The sequence below is a fragment of the Theobroma cacao genome, chromosome 6 (assembly GCF_053813885.1).
Source record: "Theobroma cacao isolate CCN51 chromosome 6, ASM5381388v1, whole genome shotgun sequence".
Classification (NCBI taxonomy): Eukaryota; Viridiplantae; Streptophyta; class Magnoliopsida; order Malvales; family Malvaceae; genus Theobroma; species Theobroma cacao.
This window is the reverse complement of record NC_142644.1, coordinates 19,317,850-19,337,353: the sequence shown is the minus strand read 5'-3', so window position 1 is coordinate 19,337,353 and position 19,504 is coordinate 19,317,850.

The following is a 19,504-nucleotide window of genomic DNA, read 5'->3' as shown; positions in this document are numbered from 1 at the left end:
TTTGACCCGGATCCATATGTTCATCTAGAAACGACATCACATAATTTGAAATAAAAACCCAACTTATAAAGTTCAATGTCAAATTCTTAATGCGACTGTGGCTTTTTTTGGCGTATCATAAAAGTCAATCCCATAAGGTGAAGAACTGACTAGAACACAATTACCATTGAATATAAAGCAAAGATTTTTCAGATCTAATAAAAGTAAAACTCTTAAATCCCACAAAAAAGAAAAAGAAAAACATTTACACCTCAGAATTGAACCTGTGAACGTCACCAATGATCTCATCTTAAAAGTAGGAACTGTTGAAGAACATCGAGGGCTTTGACCTTTTTTTGTCTTATAACAAAAAAAAAGTGTGGAAAAGCGGCGGGAAATCCGATTTGCCTCAGCATCTTTTGGCTTCTAGAAAGTACGAAAACAAGGGGAAATAGTTGAATATAAAATTTATAACATAAGCAAAAGGAAGTTCAAAGGAACTTCCTTTTTTAGTCACGTGAAAGGTTAAGAAAAAAAAAAGTTAAAAAAAAAAAAAAAACATCTAGAAAGAGGTCCGTGTGCAACACACGGATCATAATCTAGCATTAGTAAATTGAATGTCGAAATGTTATACTCTTTTTTTGTTTTTAAAGATAAGGGTGTACAAATAGATGAATTAAGTAGTTTGATTTATTATATTTAAAGATCAAATAAATTAATTTTTTTTAAAAAAATAGATCAAAATTGATTAAATATAAAAGAAGATTAAATCGATAAAATATAAAATTGATTTAATTGATCCGATTTTGAATCAATAAATTAAAATTTTATCACTATTTTTTTTTATAAATTATAATATTAAAACTTATAAATTTCATTCATAATTATATATAGAATTAATAATACAACTTATATGTTATAATGTTTTATATCAAAATTTATATAAATAATAACTAATTATAAACAATATGTTATAAAATGTAAAGTGATAGCTAATCAATTTATTAAGTGTAATCATATAAATAAAGTTATTATAAGTTGTAATAATGCTTATATATAAATTAAATATATGCATATACAATATATGATATTATATATATAATTAATGATACAAATTATATGTTAAAATATTTTATATCAAAGTTTGTATAAATAATAATTAATTATAAACAATTAATTATAAAATCTAAAGTGATAACTAATAAAGTTGTTAAGTGTAATCATATAAATAAAGTACATTATAAGTTATAGTAATGCTTATGTATAAATTAAATATATATAATATATTTATACAATATATATTTATAACATTTTATATTATGAAATATTACTAAAATGTAATAATTATAACATATTAATATAAAGGATATTTACTATTATATATTATAATATTAGCATATAAGTTATATCATTTAAAATATATAACTTATAATTTTATATTAATATAAATTTATAAATAAATATATATATAACTAATATTAAATTGTTATGATTATGATTTGTATATATACATATAATACCCTAATATATTTGAAATATATTATTAATTAAGTTTACTATCAATTCTTCTTAATATATATAAAAAATATTATATATATTAAATATATATATATATATATATATATATATATATATATATATATAAAACTAGTTTGGCTTTTTAGGTGGATTGGTTTAAAAATTTTAAAACTAAGAACCGATTAAAAAACCAATTGGACCAAACATTTTAGACCAATTAATCCAATAAATCAATTAAACCAAATAATTTTACCCACATCGCATTTGGTTTTGGTGGGTAATTAGTTTGAATTGGTTTTGCTTACCCCTCTGTAGAAACCAACCCACCCGCCTTTTGGCAATTCCCTTACCAATTAAAATGAAAAATATAATAACCGAAACAATTTGAATAAGACTCATAAAATTCCTTTTTATCTTTGAGGGTTGTATTATTTCCACATTTTTTTAGAGAAAATTGTGAAAAATAGCCATCTTCATAACTTGATTTCAAAAATAGTCACCAAAATAAAATTAACCGTTTTTAACCATATTTAGCCATGACTTGACAAAAATATTCTTGAAACTATTTCAAATAAATTAAATCATCCATCATAATTTCTCTCCATTTCCGTCCTTGCTTTCGATTTCTCTCTCTCACCATTTAGCTCTCTATAATTTTATTGATTTCTCTCTTCAACATCTGTTTGCTGTGCTCTCAATTTTTCTCTCTCGTGCTTTCAAGACGTCAAGAGATGGTTTTGATGTGCTTGGGGTGAGTGGTTATTTTGAAAATTTGATTTTTAGATGTTTTGGATGAAACTAAAATGATAGAAATGATCACAGATGTTTGGAATAGCTTTTAATTGAATCAATTCAAGGTCTAGACATCAATAAACTCAATAATTTGAAATTTATAAACCAAGGGTTTAAAAGGAAATTTTTTTTATTTTTAGTTGAAATAGGTGTTTTAGATAAGGAAAATTGTGTTTTGATTTATAAAAACATGTTATAAACATTTTAATCAGTGCCAAATCGTAAAAGAAAAACAAAAAGAAATTAAGAGAGTTGAAAAGATTTGAAGTTTCGTTTGTAAATAATAACAACATTTCAAGTATTAAAGTGTAATAAAATTTTTTAAACAATACGTGTAACAATAATAGTTTTTTAACATGACATGTAACAACAATATTTTTTTCAACAAGACGTGCAACATATTTTTGCACATGGCATGTAACAATAATATTTTTTTTCAACATGTCGTGTAACAACTTTTTTTAAACCATGACATGTAACAATAATATTTTTTTTCAACATGGCTCCTAACAACCTTTTTTAATCATGGGGTTTAACATGTTTTTGTACATGACGTGTAATAACAATACTTTTTTCCAACATGGTGTGTACCATCTTGTGCATGGCTGATAACTTATGATATAGTGTTATTTGAAATTAATTTTGATAATAATTTAGCTTAGTTCTTATGGTAATACATAAAAATTAGTAAGTTTTATTTAAATTATTTTAAATTAGTAATTTAGGTGAGTCAATCTAATCTTAGTTAATTTTATACTTAATTTGGTTTTCATGTGATTAAGATAGGTTGTTATTGATTTATTTATGTTTTTATAAGTATTTGATGAAAGAAGAATTTTAGTAGAAGAAGAAGAGCAATTTCAAGGTACAAACTTTCATTATATATGTTTTGGTATTTCGGCCATAACTCTCTCTACAATACTCCAAATGAAGTGATTCTTATACCATTGGAAAGCTAAGAGAAAAATCTACAACTTTCATGATTACCTTTTTACCCAGTCCGGCATGGAAGGTAGTCAAAAATCTTATTGAAATTAGAGCATTGTAGTAGTCTTAGAACAATTACGATTTCTACAATTTAAATGGTCAAGGCTGCTGCTTTGGAGGAAGTAGGTTGCGGCCTACATAATTTGATGAGGAAATTCTACTTCGAATTCAATTCTTTCTTCACCCAACTTGGCCTAACTTCAAAAAACTATAAAAATAACCTTTTGGAAGAGTTTTAAAATATAGAACAAAACACCAGATTAAGAGCTGAAAATCAAGCCACAAAATCATTAAAGAAAAGTCTCGTTAGAGCTAAAGAAGAAATTAAAGAATTCAAGTAGATTTGAAGATCAAGAATTCAACTCTTGTGTTCCTTTTATCTTTTTGTTGTTTTTTTATTTTCTTGGTTTTGGTTTTGATAATTAACTTTAATTTATTAATGATGTGTGGCTTGATGGGGAACTAAATTGTTATCTAAGATAATGATTGAACTCAATATGTAGTCTGATTTATTTATCTCTTTTTTGCTTATGTTTGATGGATTTAAGTTGTTTATTTTATTCTATTCTTAATACTTCTAATTGCTTGATTATCAATTAGATTGAATTGAAAATCTAGGTTAAACCTTAATGAAGAAGATTTAGGTAGATTTTGAATAGAATAGCATATGATTGAATGCACTTAGTTGATTAGGTAATTTGATTTACATATAGGATAGACATATACCTATAAGCCATACATAACCAAAATTAAAGTACAAATTTAATGAATCTTTCTTCAATTTAATTTGTATAGACATATAGTAAATTAATTAGGAGAAATATTTTTATGAGAAACTTGACAGAGATTTGTAAATAATTTAGGACTCTAGGTTAGCAACTTAAGCCGTTAAACTAAGTTAAGAGAGAGAGAAAGACAGAATATTTAGATGAAGTATTGGAGGATATCATAATCTTAGGTTTATTAATCACTAAAAGTCAATAAAATAATTTTACTGATAGATTTTAGATTAATTTTAGTTATTAGTTTCAATTTTTCTTTTTAATAATTAGGTTGTTTAGATAAGATTAAGGTGTTAAAATTTTAATAGTTAGCAATTAGAATTAATTCAATTCTCCGTGAGAACAAATTCTACTTACTATTATATTACTTGTTAACAATACGTGCACTTGTATAAGAAATCAACAACAATGACGTATAACATTATATGCATAGCATGTAACATCATGTGTACGATGTCTAACATCATGTGCACTTGATATAAAAAGATTTAATATATAACGTGTAACATGTTTTTGTACATAGACGTGTAATATTATGTGCATGCCATGTAACATGTGCATGTGATATAAGAAAGTTTCATTAAGAGTAATTTTATCCAGCTCAACTAAAAAGTGTTATTTTTAAAAATATCTTATTTTTAGGAGTTATTTTTTAAACTGCTTTGTTTTTTTTTTACTTACACTAAACCGCATAAATACCATTTTAACACTTTTGGATGTCCTTGTAATTATGGAAAAAAGAAAGAAAGTGAACAATTGCAGAAATGCTAGTTTTATTTTCGTGGTAATTGACCTCCTTTCAATGGAAGCGGCTCTTCTGTTTCTCATTCCATAATTACATAATTAGGTAATTAAAAGCAGTCCTTTCTTTTCTTTTTTTTTCCAAGTATCCAGAATGTGTAGATATTTTGTTTTGTTGGGTCCGTAGGACAGTTATAAATCGCGTTCTTTCTTGTTACAGAAGGACTAAATGTTGGAATAGCCAAGGAAAGCGGGAACTTCTACCAGTCTCGTTTGAAGATCAACAGCAAATTATTTATTTATTTATTTATTTTTGTAAAACAAAATTAGGCCACGTGATATTTGTAGATAGAAGTTTGGTCCAAATGTCACAGAAGAAAAACATATTGGGGCGTGGGTCGCAAGAAGGATATCTCAATACTGGTTTAGAAGTTTATTCACGGCACCTTACCAATACAAGGTTTGGCTAATTCTATGACTCAAAACAATCTCAGCTGCTTTCAGTCCTGTACGCTTTCACGCTTCTTCCCAACCCTGCCAGAAACACACCACGTAGCTAGCTGATTGTTAGGTAAGGCATTCCCCGCCTCCCTGGGTCCCCCAATTTTACTTAAAAAAAATACTTTTGTCTTAATTTGTTTTATAACTGAATTATTTCATTCCCATCCTATCTATACTAATCTTTGTGCCAACTATTAAATAAACAAAAGGAGTGAGAAGAAAAGTTGACAGTTTGATAATATTTCAACTTCAAGTAAACTAAAAAAATATCTTTGTAAAGTGTGGGATTATCACTTAATATTTTATAAATGACATATTTAATCCTTTATCCATCAACATAATTTGTAGTTTAATTCCATCAATAATTTATCACTAATTATCCACGGAATCCGTTTCGTCGGCAATAGTTTATTTTTTAGTAATGACATATGCAAGAATTCTCAAAACACCAAGGCACATATAATGGTCATAGGCTCTTATTTTGTAAGAGAACTTGAGAAAAACCCTCTAATTGAAAGGCAAAATCGAAAACACGCCCGACTTGCGCAAAAATTCTCAAAGAGTTGTGGTCCCATGATTAAAACCCTAAAATACCCTCCATGCATGAGAAAAATTACAATGTCACGTGTGAGATTCTGAGGGCCCTTTGCGGGTTAAAATGACTATACCTCAGATAGTCTCCAAATGCCACTTTTGTCCTTTCATTATTATATTCTCTTTTATTGAAACAAAAATTTAAATAAAAATATTCACTGATTAATTATGTTGAAGATTTCATTTGATTGATGCTCTCGTCATTTATTTTTATTTTTTCATAAGTTGTTATAAAATAAGAGTGAAAAAATAAAAAACGAAATTATAACATATTTGAAATGAAGAAATCATCAAAATGTAATATATATAAAAAAAAGAATCATGAATATTGTTATCTAAAAAGATTACATATATTATGTTTAATAATCCTTAAATTAAAAAAAATATTGTGTTATTTTATATCAAAATGCACTTGTTACATTTTTTTATTTCCAAAAATTAAAAAAAAATACCAAAAGTCCTTACCCTTGACGGGTTCAAGTACTTTTCCAGCATCCTTGCGATTCATGTGAGCAGCTAGCTGATGATGTGTGCCCCAAAATCAGGAGGTTGTTGATTAACACATTGAAAACACATTTTATCCAACACTTGACTTTTCTTTCTTCTTTCATTACTCCTTCCCAACCTCCACCTTGCCAAATTAAAATTAGGAATTCACTCTCTACACATCTCCAGCTGGAACCCAATGTTTTGCTATTTCTAGTTTTCATCTAACAGTCTTTAGTTCCAATTAAGCAAATAAAAATACATTCAACACATTGAAAGGATTCCATTATTTTGTAAACTTCTAGTTTTGCATGCATTTGTAAAGAGATGATAAACAATATTAACATTAGAGCAAAAATAAGTTTATAATTAAAACAAGGAACAAAACGTTTACGTGATGCTTTTCCTTGAAGAAAACATGTTCTAATTTTTAAAATTAAGAAGAAACTTGAAGCGAAATATCTCAAGGATTTTATAAAGATTTTATAATTAAATTTTAAGAGATGAAACTATGCGTATCAAATAAATAAATAAAAAAAAAGGGGTGGGTTTGCTATTTAGGCGTGGATTATGTGGGATATGCTCGCTGTAGCTTACATTGAATGCCCCCGTTGACTTAGCCGCTTTACATTGAATTATTTCAGCCGTCCTCGCTTTTGGTGTGGATTGGGGTAGCAACCGCAATAAATATAAATATAAATATAAATTGCCATCGAAATTGATTTTCAGTAGTTTGGGGATGCTTCAATTCAGACTTTGAGAAATGAGGTATTTCATTTTATGAATCTTGTTAACGGCTGCTCTAAGGATATTTTTTAAAATTATCATAGTAAGAATGTATACGAATTTATAGTATTACCTGTGAATTACTATATTTAATAGAAAAAAGACTATTATAATTGGTATTTGAATTCATTTTAAAGAGTAACTAAGGGCACTTTCATTAACAAACCAATCATTGATTGACAATCCAATTCTACCTCTAAATATGAGTTAATATTTCTTCCTTCTCACATCGAATATCCAAATTAATTTGATTTGGCGTGGAAATTCTGACATCAAAAAAAAAAAAAAAACTTATGATATATATTCTTGTTGATACCTACTTCAACAGCTTATTGATTATGAACAGGTACAAGTTTTAATTTCTTTTATGGGTTAATAGCATTTGTTTTAATCGTGGTCTACATTCTGCCTTGTTTTGAACAAAGGCACTCAATTAAAAATTGGCAACATATTTTATTAATTTGGAGACAAATTACAAGTTAGATATGATGAAAATTGATCCTTGGCCTTTCATTCTTTTAGTAGGATAGAATATTAAATAACTAGTATATTTATTAAGAAGAAGGTTGCAGTTACCCTCCTTAGGATCTATAGCCATAGAATTTATACAATTAATAAATAAATAAAGAAACTCAAAGCCTTCAGATATGTTTTACAGATATAATAATAATAATAATAAAAAAGCATTATCTTGCTTAAAACTTATAGTTATGTCAAATTGTTCTAGAAGTATGTTGAAGATATTGTCAACACAATGAATTGACAAGGCTCAGAATACGTGGTCTTGTTTCTTTTATCACCTTGGATCTTCTAGCCCAAGCTAATTAAGCTTAAGCCAGGCATGATGCTTAGTCTCTTTTAGGTGCAAATTGATTTCTCAAAAATGAGGGGGGAGGGGAGGAATTGATATCCAAAACCAAAAGCATGGAATTAGGCAAATTAATAGTTTCCGATAAGATCGGAGAGACTTGTCTTCTCACCAACTGCCATTCAACTGATGCTGCGCTTGCCTAATTTTATTTCCAATTCCTTCCTGCTTTCCTTTTCTGCAATAGAATTCTTTAAGGTGTCGGTTTTTGCCCTTTTTCTCGGACAGAATGTGTTGGACAAGTCTTTAACATCATGTCTGAATATTAAAGGCTAAGACAAACAATTACTATACATGATTATGTCTAGAGGTGTTGATAAAATATGTTTTTGGACCGAGCTCGAGTCTTAAAATTCTGTTCAAGGCAGGCCAGGCTTGGGGGCCTGACGGGTAATCCAGCCGGTATACGGGTCTACAGTATGTTAAGCTGAGAGAATGGCAATGGAGATCATTCCTAGATATTTCAGTTGCAGCCTTTTTTTTTTTTTTCTGACCCTAATACTGGATCCAAAAGCAGTTTATTCACTTACATGCAAAGAAACGCTTTTTCGTAAAACAATTTGATTTGAGGTTTTCCATACAATTACAAAAAAAAAAAAAAAAACACCCTTAGCCTGCATTCTCATTCCACCTAGCAAAAACTTTTTGTTATGACACATAGAACGGACTGTTCTTAGGCTCAACCTCTGTACCGTGCCATGAACTGCTAAAACAATCTCAATACAAGTAACCATGGGACTGGGGAAGCCTAGAGCAAATTTAGTGTCTGTCTGTCTGTCTGATATGCATTTGCATTTATTGCTAACCCTCGGAAGATAATAAGAGAAGAGAAGCTACACAAAGAAGAAGAAAGTTAATGTTGAGGGACAAATATAAGTTTTTGAGGCTTCAATTTCAAAAACAAATGATCAGTAATGGCTGACTGATTATATCGAGTCTTTCATGTGACAACACAGATCGATGATAGAAGCATATATTTGTTTCCCATCATTATGGAAATGAAAATCTAAGAACAATTGTAACATCTGCAGCATCAAGCGGATCACCAAAGAAACACTCAAAGATAAATGAAGAGTTCAAATTCGATTGTTACTGTCATTTTCATCTTGAACAAAAACTTGGGGAGACCGTAAAAGTAATAGAAAAAAGTGCATCCAAAATTGCAAAGATGAAGGATATTGAAGACGAATTTGGTCTATGTAAGCAAGATGTCGATTGAATACACCTGCTTTCAATGTCTCATATTCCCATCAAGTGCAAGGACTTACCCGGTTCATTCATTTAAAGCAAAAGCATCCTTGAACAAGATCCTGCTCCTCTTCCATGCACAAGGCATAACTATAAATGACCATAAGTGTTATTCTTTCCACTTATTTTTGTCTGGACTGATCAATTTACTTACCATAAAACAACCAGGAAAGAAGGAATTGTTGCCTCAGAGATCAAGATACCACAAGAGAAAAACTCATGAATCTCTTTTGCTCATTGTCTCTGTATGTTACTGCTCTCAACTCAGTGGTATTAGATCTCTTATACAGTGCAGTTTATCATAAAGCAAGTTTGGATTGATAGAGTGACAGAATATACATTTACAGTTTACTTTTCGCCGCACTCTGAAATTGAACACGTTCACCTAGTGGGCGAACCAACCATGTTACTGATAATAATTTGCATTCACTGCAAGACAACCAAAATAATAACATAATAGGTTTCATTACTCATAGCATTTTACATCATGTTAAATACAAATTCAGAGGCAGACATACTATCCTATTATGCTAGTAACTAACATGAAAAGTGTTATGTAAAATAAGATCTTGTTACAAATATTTGTCTGAATATCTATATATATATATTTAGATGTAAATTAGATTGGATCAATATTAGGATTTAATTTATCTAATTCCTTATTATTATCTTCATCTAGTAAATTCTATTTAGATAAGTGGTTATTAACCTATAAATAGGCTTCTTCACTTCATTTGTAAATGCACACTTCAATAAAATCTTCTTTCTCCTTCTAAATATTTTCTCTTATATTTCTTCTCTTTCTTTAGTTGTTCTTTCAAGTTATCTTTATTTGTTCTCTTAAGTTATATTTTATAACGCGTTATCAGCGCGATTCTCTAATTTCTCAAGTTTTGGTATTATCATCTTCATGCTTCAAAAGGATTTCAATAATTGGGTTTTGATTTTTGGTTTTAGTAAATCAGGTAAGTATTGGCATTATTTTGTTTTCATCATCTTCAAGCTTTAAAAGGATTTCAATAGTTAGTCTTTAATTTCTAGTTGTAGCAAATTAGGTAAGTTACTCGATATCTTTTTGGTGTTTTCATTCCCTAAAAATCAACTTTAATGTGAATTTTGTTATCATGTAGTATATATTATACTTTGTCCCTTGATTATAAAATATTATACTTTTGGTAATCTGAAAATAAGTTTTGTTTTGGATTTCATGTTTTTATGGTTGAGCAAAATAATGAGCTACAAACGAAAAATCATGAATCTCATCCATTCCCTGAAGTTAATGCGACATCATTTAATAATTATGGTTATGGATGTAGAAGGGGTCGCCATAATAATTGTAATCATGGTGATTACACTAATCATTATTCTAATAAAATGAATACTTTTTAACCCACCGAGAGTGAATGAATACTTTTTAATACACTAGAAGTGGATGGATGCTTTTTAACCCACCAAGAGTGGATCGATACTTTTAACCCACTAAAAGTAAATGGATACTTTTAACTGTTGACCCCATGAGTTTTTGATGATAACAAAACATTTTTATTCATTAATGTCTAACTATACTACTTGAGTATGCAGAATAAAAATGTATGTCACTTAATAGAATAATCACTTAAAAGCAAACATCAAAACTCATCAGAATAAGTTATAAACATAAAGCCTTCTAGTCAATTAACTAAAGGAGTTAATCAGCTAAAATCCAAAAGTGAAGATCTAAAGAGAAGGCAATCAAATTTGTGAAGAATAATTTAAGAAGTCTCAAGTGACTAAACAAATCCCACAACTAATTAAGAGTGAATGAAGATTAGCATTAACAAGGCAAGAGAAGAATCAATCCAACAAAAAAAAGCTGGTGAAGTTGGTTGCTCCAAAAACAGTAAGCTTTTAATCGGTTAAAGTCTTTCTTAACCAATTAAGAGAGTAATGCAAACTGCAAAACAGAAAAAACTTAATCGACTAAGAAGTATGATTAACTAACCAAAAGCTCATTGTCAGAAAATTTGAATTTGAATGTCTAAAGACAAACTAACAGCTAGAAAGCATTTTAAACTATTTTCAACAATCAGAAGCTGTCAACATCTATCAGAGTTGATTTTTCAAGTATAAAAGACATTTTCAATGGTTAAGAAGAAGTAGAGATGCTTCCAAGAATAAAAAAGAACAAAGAATAGCAAAATTCCTCTCACTTCCTCTTGTGCTTTACTCCAATATTTGTAATAGAGTTTTAACACCTCATTTTGTACCATTTACATCAGCTTAGTGATCATAGGTACATCTTTATATCATTATTCCTCAATCACTTAGAGTGTGTTAGACACTCTAAGGAGTTGATCAAGCTTTGAATAGCCTGGTTGTTGTAGGTTCTAACTTTGTCTTTGAAAAGTTAGTTTTGGGTTTTGACTGATCTTGGGAAAAACCATCATTAAAGGTTGTGGCTGAGCTTGTGAAAAGCTATTGTAAAAGCTTGGTGGAAAGCTTGAAAATTTCATTGATTTTAGTGAATTGGTTTGAAAATCTTTGATTAGGAAATCAAGGTAGTGGATGTAGGTCAAGGGGACCAAACCACTATAAATCATTGTGTTTTGTTTACTTTCTTTTATTTTCTTCTCACTTTTAACACTTAAATCATTCCCCCAATAATCTTTAAATTTCCACCTTCAAATCCCTCAATTAGCTCTTAACTTAGAAAGAATTTTTGTGTCATTCCGAAAGTGCTATTCACCCTTCCTCTAGCACACTTTTTGGGACCAACAAGTGGTATCAGAGCAAGACTCTAGTTGTTTAAGGCTTAACATCCTTAGGAAAGATCCAAATGGCTTTTCAAAAATTTGTTGTTGCTGAGGGTTAGTCCACTAACAAACCACTTTTGTTTGATGGATCAAACTACCCCTATTGGAGCACTAAAATATCTATTTACATAAGAGCAATAGATTATGAAATGTAGGATGTTATCATTGATGGACCTTATATCCCTTTGACCACAAATGTTGTGACCTGTGAAAGAATTCTTAAACCAAAAGTTGAATGGATTGAAGCTAAAACCAAGAAGGTCCAAACAAATTTTAAGGCAATTAATACTCTACACCGTGTCTTGACTTCCACTGAATTTAACAAAGTGTCAAGCTGCACCATTGCCAAACAAGTTTGGGACAAACTTAAAATCTTTCATGAAGGTACTTCACAAGTCAATGAGTCCAAAATTGCTCTTTTAACCCATAACTTTGAAATGTTCAAAATGGAACCTAGTGAACATATCACCAGCATGTTTCATAAGTTTACTAACATCACCAATAAACTTAGTCAATTAAGTAAGCCAATTCTTGAACATGAACTTGTCAAAAGACTTCTTAGAAGCCTACCTAAGAATTGAAAGCCAAAAGTGACTGTTATTCGAGAGGTTAAGGATTTGAATGTCATCACTCTTGATAAAATTTGTGACTTTCTTCTCACTCATGAGTTGGAGTTTAAAGAAGAAGACGAAGAAGACAAGAAAGAAGCCAAAGAAAAGAAAAAAAGCATTGCTCTAATAGTAAGCACTCTTGAAGTAGAGTTAGAGAATCTATCATGTGACGATGACGAAGAGTTGGCCATGGTAGCTAGAAAATTCAGAAAACTTATGGGACAAAGATGTAGAAGACTTGCTAAGAAAAGCTATAGAAGAGATCAAGGTTTCTCATGGAAGGTCAGAAACAAAAATGAATCTAACAAGAAGGAAAATATTATATGTTTTAAATGCAAGAAACCTAGACACTTCAGATCAAAATGCCCATTGCTCAAGGAGGAAACTCCCAAGAAAAATAGAAAATCAAATAAAGCTATGGTGGCTGCAACTTGGTCTGATAGTGATACACCAAGTTTCGAAGTTGATGAGGAGAAAGTGGAAGAAAGAGCAAACCTATGCCTGATGGCCAAAAGTGATGAATCCGAGGTATCTTCTACCCTTTGTGATATTTCAATTGATGAATTTTAAGAAGAATATGAATACTTATATGATAAGTTTGAAAAACTTGCATTAAAATATAAGATCCTAAAAAGAAAGATTACATCTCTTGAGAATGAATTAGAAAAGTTAAGATATGATTTCAACTCTGTTTTTTGAACAAAGAAATATTCTTCAAACTGAACTAGAACATTCGAAAACAGACTCTGAACTTTTGCAGTTGGAACTTGAAAATAGAAATGAGGCACTATAAAAGGCATATGATGAAAACATTGCTCTTAAGGCCTTAACAAAAGAAACTTCAAGAAGAAATACAACATTTAAAAGAAACTCTTATGGTTTCTCATCTAAGTGTTACGTATGTGGCAAAATAGGTCAACAATTTTATGATTGTCATAAAAGAAAAAGCATTCAAAGAAAAAAATGATTTGGGTATTGTAGACAGTTATTCCCTAAATAAAAATATATATAATAAAAATTAATAAAATAATAAATAAAATAATCAAATAATATAATAAAAAATTAATTAAAAAAAAAAAGGGAACAGAAAAGGGAAAAGACTAAACGTTTGTTCAGCCTCCCTCTCTAGTCACCTCCAACTACTTGCCCTGAGCTTGCTTATACCAGGAGCCCTGCGAAATCACATGATTGCACTCCTGAGATTGTCTAAAAATTTGGACAATCCAGATCTTTTAAAAATGAAGTCAGAACAACAAACAAAGTAAGGAGATTTCAAAAAAAAAAACCCAGAAAACGTTTCAAAAAAACCAGATCCAGTAAAAAAAATCCCATTTTTCTTCAAACAACAGCAGCAACCAAAAAATAAAAAAAAAATCCTAAGTTCTAGCAGCCCACTACCCTAGCCACAATAAAAAATGAAAATCAATCAAAAAACCACAACAAAAAAAAAGAGGAGAGCAAAAAGCAAAAACTAAAAAATAAAAAGGGAGATCCGCTCGGCCAGATCTGGTTGTGTGAAATTCATCCGACGGTGAGAGGCCGACGAAGAGAGAGAGGTGAGAGGCCGACGTAGAGTGAGACTCGAAAGGGGAATCGGCAACAAGGGAAGGTCACCGTTGGAAAAAGAAGAAAGAGGGAGGGAAAGGAAAAGGCGCCGGTGGTGAGAAAAGACGCCGGCAAGGGAGAAAGAAAAAGAGAGCAAAAGGAAAGAAAAGAAAAGAGAGAGAGACGAAAAAGAAACAAAAAGAGAGAGGGGAAGGAGAAATGTCGACGACGGGAAGAAAAGAAGAAAAGCTTCTGTCGGCCACAAAAAAAAGAGAGAGAGAGGGAAAATTTTAGAGAGAAGACAGAGAAGGTTACGGCTAGAGAGAGAATAAAGGGCAGAAAATGAAAGGAGAAGGAAAAAAGAAGGTTAAATACTTTGGTTTAGGGTATTTAAAACGACGCTGTTTTGGAGGATTACAAGCTGCCAAACAAACACCTAAAACGGTGCGTTTCGGGCTCAACCTTGTGGGCTTCAAGAGGCAGATTAGGTGCAGCTGGCTTGGGCTTTTCGTGGGCCTTCGAGTTGGGCCAATATTGGCTTAGAAAGGTATAAATCCTACCTTTTTGCTTGTGGGCTTATTTTGATTGATTCTGGGTCAAGCTCATTTTGCCAAATTAACTTGTAATTTTGGTTTAATTTTAGATCATTCTAGGAAAATAGGTTAGGTAAATTAGCAAAAATAAAAATGTATTTATGATCAAAATTTATAATTAGTGAAGTTTCAAGATTTGATCTAAAAATCAATAAATAAATAAATGAAAATAAAATAAATAAAAAATAAGAAAAAATATAATAAAAAAAATAAATAAATAATCAAATATACATTTTTTGAGTTATTTCACTTAAAAGGGGCAAAGAGTTGCCACTTTTAAGTGGATCACTTAAATTTGGAGATAGAAACGGATTTTCACTGAAGCGTCGAGATAAATTCGAACTCTAAACTCCAATACCTATTAACTCAAATAATCATTGTAAAAAATAATATACATAAAAAAATCATCAATAATAATAAATATATAAATAAAGTAATAAATCACCTTAAATTATTAAACATATTATTGTGTGAATAATGAACCAACTAAACTAATAAACGTGTTCATATAAATATCATCCTTTTATCTTGTCATAGCATACCACATTTATTTTGTTATTGGGGTGAGAATTCCGATGATGGGATTTCCTTGAAAAGCTCGTAAAGACGAGTTCTTTCGGGGATATCCTTAGGTGAGGAAAACTTCGAGACTTCACCAAAATGTTGGGATGGTCTTCGAATGATTTTCCAATAAAAGATTGCCAATCTCATTATTTAAAATAAACAAATCATGACATCATTTTACGCTCGCATCACGTGCATACATAAAACCGAATAAAAGACTCAATCAGCTAACTTAATAAAAATTAGTTAATAAGCAAGGATTAAGGAAACATAGGAATTAAATCAAGGTAGGCTACAATAGGATAACTTAAGATTAAATGGTACCGTTCGTGGAACGGGCGTCACGAAGGTGCTAACCATTCTCCATGCATAACCGCACTCCCGAATCCATTTCTAAAAAGTCGTAGACCAATTCTCATTCTTTCGACAGACTGAAAATTAATTTAGAATTTCGTCGATTAGAATCAAGTTAATAAGTGGCCAATTACATTTAAATAAAAAAAAGGATTGGTGGCGACTCTTAGTTACTCGATTTTAGCCCGCATCTAGCGGACGGGTTCCCGGACCCACACGTTACAACAGGTATTAAAAGGCTTTCATGTATCAACTAACCTTAATGGACCCATTAAGGTATGGGTACCTATTAAGAAAGACTAAAAATTTATTTTGTAGGTTAAGCTAAACCAAGAGGATAGATGTTTAAAGGCTCAATTGAAGCAGAAGCAACCGTGGTACATAGATAGCGGTTATTCAAGGCATATAATAGGAAATGAAATGCTGTTTGCTCAACTAGATAAGAAAAAAGGTGGTACAACATCATTTGGAGATGATTCAAAAGGTGAAATTCATGGAATAAAAACTATTGGTAAAAATTTTCATGCTCAAATCAATCATGTTTTTTTCATTAAAGGGTTAAAGTATAATCTATTAAGTATTAGTCAACTGTGTGACAAAGGTTTTAAAGTATGTTTTGGTTCACATAAATGTAAAGTTATAGATATTAGAACCAACAAAATTGCATTCATAGGAAGAAGCATAAAAAATATGTATGTTATATTTCTTGAAGATCTTGAACTAGATTGTGAGACATGTCTTATGTATATTATGAGAATGACAGCTGGTTATGGCATCGAAGACTTGAACATGTAAGCATGCATACCATTTCAAAACTAATGAGAAAAAATCAAGTTATAGAACTTCCTAAAATTAAATTTGAAAATGATCAAATTTGTGATGCATGCCAATTAGGAAAACAAGCTAGAACTTCATTCAAAGCTAAAAAGATCATTTCAACCTCTAGACCTCTTGAACTATTGCATATAAACTTGTTAAGTCCAATTAACATAACTAGCTTAGGAGATAAATCATATGATTTTGTTATAGTTTATGATTATTGCAGATATACTTAGGTCTACTTCCTTGCTTACAAAAATGATGCATTACCTACATTTGCAAGTCACTGTAAGAAAGTTCAAAATGAAAAAGGACTCATCATTGTTAGCATTAAAAGTTTGAAAGAGATGAATTTGAAAATTTTTGCTATGAAAATAGGTTTGATCATAACTTCTCTACACCTAGAACACCTCAACAAAATGGAGTTGTTGAGAGAAAAAATCAAACTTTAAAGGAGATGGCTCGAGCCATGTTTTGTGAAAATAATTTACCAAAGTATTTTTGGGCTTAAGTTGTTAATACAGCACCTTACATTCTAAACAAAGTTTCAATAAGGGCTACGATATCTAAAACTCCTTATGAATTATACAAAGGCAGAAAACCAAATATTTCTCATTTTAGAAGTTTCAACAGCAAATGTTTTATTTTAAATAATGGAAAACACACTCATGAAAAATTTAATGCTAAGAGTGATGAGGCAATCTTTCTAGGGTATGCATTAAGTTCAAAAGCATATAGAGTTTTTAACAAAAGAACTTTAATAATTGAAGAATCTATTCATGTAGTTTTTGATGAAATTAATGTTGTGCAAAAGAAAATTTTTTTTGATGATGATGATGTAGAGGACTTTGAAAAACAAATGGAAGAGATGAGTTTGAAAAACAAGAAAAACAGTGAAGAAAACTCCCATGAAAGAGAAACAAAAGTTCCACCTTTAAAAAGTTTGCAAAGGATTGAAAACCAAAACAATAATCTTCCAAAAAGTTGGAAATATGTCAAAGACCACCCACAAGAACAGATCATTGGTGATCTTTTAGAAAGAGTTAGAACAAGAAGAAGAGTTAAAGAAACGTGTGAATACTTGGCCTTTATTTCTCAAGTTGAACCTAAAAATTTTGAAGAAGCAAAAAAGGAAGAAAGCTGGATGTTGGCAATGCAAGAAGAGGTTGAACAATTTGAAAGAAACAGAGTCTGGACATTAATCCCAAGGCCAACCAATCACCCAATTGTTGGTACAAAACAGGTATTTAGAAACAAGGTAGATGAACAAGGTAATATAATGAGAAACAAAGCTAGGCTAATTGCTCAAGGATATAATCATGAAAAAGATATTGACTATGATGAAATCTTTGCTCTTGTTGCCAGGTTGGAAGCCATAAGATTTTGCATATTTCATGAATTTCAAACTATTTCAAATGTATATGAAAAGTGCATTTTTAAATGGCTTTATTCAAGAAAAAGTTTATGTCAAACAACCTCCTGGTTTTGAAGATTTTGGAAAGCCTGACTATGTTTATAAACTACATAAGGCCTTATATGGACTAAAACAAGCTCTAAGAGCTTGGTACGAAAGACTTTCAAAATTTCTAGTTAAAAAAGATTATATTAGAGGAAGTGTTGTAGAACCCTATTTATTAAGAAATGCTTGAATGATTTAATTATAGTTCAAATTTATGTGGATGATTGTGTGCATGGTTCCAATCACATCCCAAGAAATCGCATTTAACTGTTGTGAAAAGAATCTTTAGGTACGTTTTAGACACACAAAGCTTAAGATTATGGTATCTAAAAGGATCATTTTTTTATCTGATTAGATACTCTGATGCTGATTTTGCTAAAAGTAAACCAGATAGGAAAAGCACTAGCGGCACCTGTCAATTCCTTGGAAATATGCTTGTATCTTGGTCATGTAAAAAGCAAACTCTGTTGCACTATCTACAACTGAAGTTGAATACATATCCTTAGGAAGTTACTGTGCACAAATTATATGGATTATATAACAATTAAAAGACTTTGAAATAATCATGCATAATATACCCATATTTTGTGATAACACAAGTGTTATAAACATCTCTAAGAATCCAATTCAACACTCTAGAACCAAACACATTGAAATTTGACATCACTTTATTAGAGATCATGTGCTTAAAGAAGATATTAAGATTGAATTTGTTGATATTGTGCATCAATTGTCTGATATTTTCACAAAACCCTTTAGTGAAGAACGATTTTCCAAAATTAGATGAGAACTGGGGATATTCAATGTAAATGAGTTTTAGATAAATCTTTTACATTCACCTTACACAACTTAAGTGATCTGTCAAAAATATCTCTTAAACTAAAGGAATATACTAAATGATTTATCCGCTGCATAATTAAATAAATTAAACAAGTCAGTAGAGACTTAATTGGTTAAGAAAACCACCTAACCGATTAAGACATTCTATGTTGATTAATATATTCAAAGTGCTTGACTTAGTTGGTTAAAAGTAAGACTTAATTAGTTAAGAAACTAAAAGCAAAGAAAAAAAAAAAACAAACTGTCAAACTCTAAAAACTAAGACAAAAATAAAGGTTGAAATTTGAATTTCAAAAGGAGAAAAGTCAAACTTTATTTAAAAGGGGGAAATTAATAACTTCCTATCTCCCTTTCATATTCTCTCTTTCTAAACCATCTCTTCAAAACCCAAACTCCTCCTCTCAAACTCTTCAAACATCACTTCAAACCTTAAGTCTGAAACAACCAAGAACGATGGCCAGAACCACCCTGCCAAGTGACACTCGTGATAAGAAAAAAGGGAAAGGTCCCGTTAAGGAGAATCCATCACTTTAGGCTCAAAAGAAAAAGAAAAAGAATGACCCATAATCAATGGTTGAAAAGATAGGAAAGAAATGATAAGAGAAACCATTGGGGTCAAAGAAAGTTGCTGAAAAAGGGAACTCC